Source organism: Melanotaenia boesemani, chromosome 2 (genome assembly GCF_017639745.1).
Source record: "Melanotaenia boesemani isolate fMelBoe1 chromosome 2, fMelBoe1.pri, whole genome shotgun sequence".
NCBI lineage: Eukaryota > Metazoa > Chordata > Actinopteri > Atheriniformes > Melanotaeniidae > Melanotaenia > Melanotaenia boesemani.
Window position 1 is genome coordinate 11,223,646 of NC_055683.1, and position 6,305 is coordinate 11,229,950.

The following is a 6,305-nucleotide window of genomic DNA, read 5'->3' on the forward strand; positions in this document are numbered from 1 at the left end:
TTTCAAGTCCGTTCATCCCAAAAACTCCGTCATTTGCAGCGCACACTTTGTGGAAACGGACTATATGCCTAGTGACCTAACTGCGTTTAAGATGGGGTACAAGACCATGAGGTCAGTGCGTTTAAGGTCTGATGCAGTTCCCACTGTTCATGCTACGGCTAGCATGCTAGCAGCAGCAGGTGCCCCATCACGTCTGCCTTCACCGGGGAAGCCGCGGGCCGCCCATCGGAAACGGGAGACGAGCTGAGTAAGTTTTTCTCTCTGTTTTTTAACCTGTTTATAACCTTTTCTTATAAAACGGAATTGTCCCCTTTTTACTACTTATTATTGAGGACAGTTTCAACATATTTAATCCCGTTTTTCTTGTTGGAGAAGATCGCCGATGCTAATGCTAGTGAAAGTCAATGGGAAACTGCTAGCCTGTCATTTAAATAACGATCTTATCTATTCTATAGGACACCCGAGGAAAAGCAGTTACAACACACGTCCGAGAACCTGTACCAGTCGTTGTACATTGTACAAGTCATAGAACATGGTTAACCTTGTTCTATGACTGGTACAATGTCCAGAGATATATTAGACATATTTATGATGGACAAAAGGGCATAAAAAGCACACAGCTTGTGTTAGACCTGTATATCTGCAGGGATATGGTGAGGGACTTTAAAAGCACCAAATTCACATAATAAAAAGGAATTCTAATTATAGAGGGTTGCATCACTGATCAATTTTCATACTCTGATAAAAAAACAAACAAAAAAAAACGGAGTGCATACTGTATGCACACAGCATCACAAAACTTGATGGAGTACAAAGAGTGGGTCTAATATAAGTATGCTGATGAGTATAATGTGTGTGCTGACCATTGTATATTTTACATGCATGATTTAGTATAATATTTTGGTCAACATCATGTAGGCTGTAACTTGCCTGAAATTATTTGAGTGCAAAGACCTAAGTCTACTGACAAAAATATAGGCCTCTGCATACACATTACAAACATGATACTATACTTTCATGGGTTTTAATAATATGTTTGTGTTTTTATCAGATTCTTCAGGCAGTAGCTGCAGCATCTTTTGCAAGTCCAACTACTCATGGTGATGATGCGTGTATGGGTTCTGTCATCGAGGATGTCCAAGAGCTGTCAGAACCTGCTCAGACCCACGCTGACAAATCAACACAGTGCAACATTAAACGGCCATATCACTACCGCTCATCAGGTGATTATATAGATGTACAGAGTTAACTATGGAAAACCCAGCTATGGTAATTCAGAGCAGAACATTATTTACCACAATGTAGGTTCAATGTACACTCATGAGACGTCTCAGGTGAAGTGTTTAACATCTAAAAAAAAAAATGTTTCTTTGGATATTTTCCTGTTTTTCTATCTCTATTCTCTCTTTGTAATTCCTGTATGACTGTGTAAATTAATTGAGCTTTATTTACTTCTAGCAACAAGTTTAAATAAGATGTTTTGCTTCTAATAATTAGAACTTATTAAATAAATCCAGGAAGATGATCATAACAGAAAGATGACATTGAGATGGAAGCAAAATATTTTATTTATTATTACAATTTACAGAATAGGAAGACATGTCTTGTATGTGTTACAGGTCATGCATGCAGAGAACCCAGGATGCTGTCCCACACAAGTAATGCCTTCGGGTTGTGGATGGAGGTCTTCGACGAGGCTCCAAATTGCAGGAATCTCCCTGCAGCATATGCTCTCCTCCGCACTGCTCATGGGCTGACAGTGTCCACATAAACACCTGTAATTAGATAACATGCTGTTAAAGAATTTCTGTTGTTAAATGTAGATACAGTGTTGTAAATATATGTTCAACCATGTAAAGATTTTTATTTTTTTTACTTTTACATACAGGCTTTAAAAATTAAATGTTTATATTTCATCCGTAGTCATAGCTGCTTATAACATGCTGAAACATTTCATGTAATACATAAAGCTGAGATGCCCTTTTTTCTGTTGTCACTGGCCTTGCTGAATATAGGGGGAAGAGGGATTACCAATTGTGGGTGAGAGTTGTGGGCTCTGTTGTTTGGGGGATAAAGTGTTAAGACTGCAGTGCACATGGCATCATATGTGGAATGACCATTATTCAGAAGGGTTTACAATCCAGTTTTAAAAATAGTTTTTCTGTTTTAACAATATCTTTAAACCTCAGAATCAGGCTTTATTTATCATTGGGAAAAAAGTGCAAAATTATACACATCCTGAAAAATCTGAGACCAAGTGTTGGATTAGAAAAAAAGGTAAGTTTAGCGAAAAAACAAAACAAAAAAAAAAAAAAACAAGCGATGGATCTGCTCAGCCAGTGCGCAGATCCATCCTTCGTCATGGAACCAGCATCCTGGCGCAACAAATTTTCTTCCGTTTTTTTTTTTTTTTTTTTTTAAGCGTATTTAAATACCCCATTGAAATAGTCTGCTTCTAAGTTTAGAGAGTGCTGGTAAAACTAAGACATTACAGCACGTACATTCTATGAGGTATTTATGAGTTTAGAACAGCGTGGGCTTTTTTTGCGCACTACACGCACATCCAGTCTGACCAACTTCAGAAAAAAGATTATAACTCTGGTATTCCTTGATCAATCAACACAATTCAGAAAGTTGTTTATAGTCTAAAATGACTGTTTTGCGCTGTTAGGCTACCCGACGTGGATTAGATGATGGAGCCTTAGCGAGGCTACTTTGGGCACTAGCCTACGTATCATCAGATGATTTGATTAGAACAGCGCTTTTCTGTCTACAACTGTGTGAACGGGGTAGCCATTGCACAGCTTTTATAGGCATTATCTGCCACAGAACTATTTTATTTAACCAATGTTTTGTCACGAATCGCTAGTGACATAGTAGCAGCTTGAAGTTGTTTTTTTTTTGTGGCGAAACGTGATTTTTAAAACAAACCTGTCGGGGCGGGGCAGGACAGGGATGTCTTCCTATCGGCTGCAGTAAGTAAAAGGCTTTAAAATCTATTTGCTATTGCAAACACTGTATTTTTTCACTGGTCTGCAGCATAACCAGGTATTACTTGCCCAATTCAGAAGGCTAATGTGGAAGAAAATTTACGAAACATTTGTATCACTTACCATGCTGTTTGATTAATCCTCCAGATGTTTTCAGCTGCCCATGACTGAATCTGCTGCCTGTTTCCCGTCAACGATCTCCTTTGCTGGTTGTCAGTGACTCTGTTTGTAGCTTCAGGTTCAAAACTGTATGGATCACTTCTAAAAATAAAATTATCTTCTTCTTCCTCCATAATCTCACGCCCATTCCGTTCCGTTGTGTTAGCCATAACTGTTGTGTTAGCAATAACGTACATAACAGAGTCCCTTACGTGACGTCACTTCCGGCAAAACAGATTTTTACAGTCATTTGAGCAGTTTTTAATAGTCCATAACCGATTTCTTTATTTTCTTATTCACGGACTTCAACAAAAACTAAATAGATATTAACTATAAAATATGCATAATCCAAACCATTAATCATGCTCTTAACCTGCCAGTTGCTCTTTAAGTTTGTGTGATTAATAAATTGAGCTGAACTTTTACATTGTTTGTTTTTGAGTTATTTTACACCTCACCCCTGGTAACATTTACAACTCTCTGTAGCCTCTCCCTGTCTGCTACACTGCAGCTGCCGTACCATACTGTGATGCAGTATGTCAGCAGGCTCTCGATGGATGAGCGGTAGAAGTTCAGCAGCAGGTTGGAGTTTAGTTTGTGCTTCCTGAGGACTCTCAGGAAGTGTAGCCGCTGCTGAGCCTTCTTGGTGATTGACGTGATATTCTCTGTCCAGGAGATGTCGGCCGAGATGATGACACCAAGAAACCTGATGGTGTGGACCCTCTCCACACACTCGCCGTTTATGTAGAGGGGGGCTGGGTCTGTGCTGAGCCTCCTGAAGTCGATGATAATCTCCCTGGTTTTCTTGGTGTTGAGAGCGAGGTTGTTCTCAGAACACCAAGCAGCCAGCTTCAGGATCTCCTCCCTGTAGGCAGCCTCATCACCCCTGGAGATGAGTCCAACCACTGTAGTGTCGTCAGCGAACTTGACGATGAGGTTGTCATTGTGGGCCGGCCTGCAGTCATGGGTGTAGAGGCAGTACAGGAGGGGGCTCAGCACACAGCCCTGTGGGGAGCCGATGCTCAGCATGCGGGTGGAGGAGAGGTGGGGACCTAGTCTCACAGTCTGGGGTCGGTCTGTTAGAAAGTCCTTTATCCAGGCACATGTGAGAGGGGGGAGGCCAACAGTGTCCAGTTTTGTGCATAATCTGTCCGGGATTATTGTGTTGAACGCAGAACTGTAATCCACAAAGAGCATCCGGACGTAGCTCTGCTGCTGCTCCAGGTGGTTCAGCGCAGAGTGAAGAGCTACAGCTATGGCGTCCTCAGTGGATCTGTTTGCGCGGTATGCAAACTGGTGGGAGTCGAAGTCTGGGGGGAGGTGGTCCTTGATGTGCTGAAGAACAAGTCTCTCAAAGCACTTCATGATTACCGGAGTGAGGGCCACCGGTCGGTAATCGTTCAGGCTGGTGATGGGAGATTTCTTCGGCACCGGGACAATTGTGGAGGATTTGAGGCAGTGTGGGATGACTGCCTGATCCAGGGAGAGATTGAAGATCCTGGTAAGGGTGGGGGCGAGCTGGTGGGCGCACGCTCTGAGCACCTTGCCCGGTACTCCATCTGGGCCAGTAGCCTTCTTGGTGTTCACTGCCAGGAGCACCCGTCTGACATCGTGCTCCTGGATGGTGAGTGGGGTGGTGCGGGAGCCAGATGGGGATGTGGGTGGGGGTGTGGGTGGGGGCATGGTTGGAGCAGATGCCCCCACCCACACCACACACCCAGATGTTGGAACTGCAGTTTATTAGCTACATGCCCTCTACTGGCTGGTGGTGGAACTGCAGTTTGTTAAATACTACCCTCTTGTGGCTGATGTTGGAACTGCAGTTTATTAGCTACATGCCCTCTACTGGCTGGTGGTGGAACTGCAGTTTGTTAAATACTACCCTCTTGTGGCAGATGTTGGAACTGCAGTTTATTAGCTACATGCCCTCTACTGGCTGGTGGTGGAACTGCAGTTTGTTAAATACTACCCTCTTGTGGCTGATGTTGGAACTGCAGTTTATTAGCTACATGCCCTCTACTGGCTGATGTTGGAACTGCAGTTTATTAGTTACATGCCCTCTACTGGCTGATGCTGGAACTGCAGTTTATTTGTTGAGTCATTCTATGAAACGGGTGTCATTTCCACTTCTTAATAAATCTATTCCACAGGTATAAAATATTTTAATATTACCTTTAATTTTAATATTACTTATAATTATTCAGACCTGGGAGTCATTCTTGTACCACCCTGTTATGGACAACATGCACACAATGACCAATAATACATGAAATCATTTGTAAAAACTGTGTGTTTTCATACCAGTAAAGTGTCTTTTGTTAGACATTAATATTTGAGAATGTAATTCAAGTTTAAAACAACTGCACAGGTATATATGCTTCATCAGTTCCACCCCTTCATATTAAAAAATGTGACAGGGTGGTAAATTTCAACATTAATTTGCTGCCAGTTCACTACATGGTAAGCTAGCTGACTCAGCATATCTGAATTCAATCTGAAATATCATTTAGTTTTCTTTAACATGGTTCTTCTTAAAGAAAAAAAAAGTTTTCTTGATCTATTTTGCGTGACGGGGTGGTGACATCAAGCTTGACGGACCCTATTCAACCTATAATAACATCAAATATCAGATAAGTTTCTACCAACTTCTTTTGTCTGAGTACTTTTCACCAAATCACTTTTAAGCATCAGAAACTTCTTACCAATGTTAATTTGTTTAAGATGTAAAAGGCAAAACTCCTGATTACAGTTGGACACATTTTTATGGATTTTTAATGTCATCAAATGTTAAGGACTCAAATGGCACCAGTTTCATAGAATAAGCCAGTTACATGCCCTCTACTGGCTGATGTTGGAACTGCAGTTTATTAGTTGAGTCATTCTATGAAACGGGTACCATTACCACTATGTAATTAAAAAAAATGTCATCAAGGGCAAAAGTTAAGAAATCCAACAAAGGTTAGGTCAAACCACAAAAAAAAAAAAAAAAAAAAAAAAAATCCCACCTCAGGTATAAAATATTTTAATATTACCTCTAATTTTAATATTACCTAAAACTATTCAGACCCTGGAGTCATTCTTTCACGGACAATATGCACACAATGACTAATAATACATGAAATACTTTCTGAAAATTGTGTTTTCCTACCATTAAAA

The 6,305-nt window shown here is 40.9% G+C and overlaps 2 long non-coding RNA genes across 2 annotated transcripts; one reads left to right on the forward strand and one right to left on the reverse strand.

Annotated features, from left to right (window-relative positions):
- Positions 1-1,302: 1,302 nt before the first annotated feature.
- LOC121655682 lies at positions 1,303-1,985 on the forward strand. Its single transcript, XR_006013270.1, has 2 exons — positions 1,303-1,334; positions 1,620-1,985. It is a non-coding gene; the product is annotated as an uncharacterized LOC121655682 (long non-coding RNA).
- On the reverse strand, positions 1,551-3,247 carry LOC121655399. The gene is made up of 2 exons (XR_006013188.1): positions 3,114-3,247; positions 1,551-1,775 (listed from the first exon to the last, which is right to left on the reverse strand). It is a non-coding gene; the product is annotated as an uncharacterized LOC121655399 (long non-coding RNA).
- Between the last annotated feature and the right edge of the window lie 3,058 nt (positions 3,248-6,305).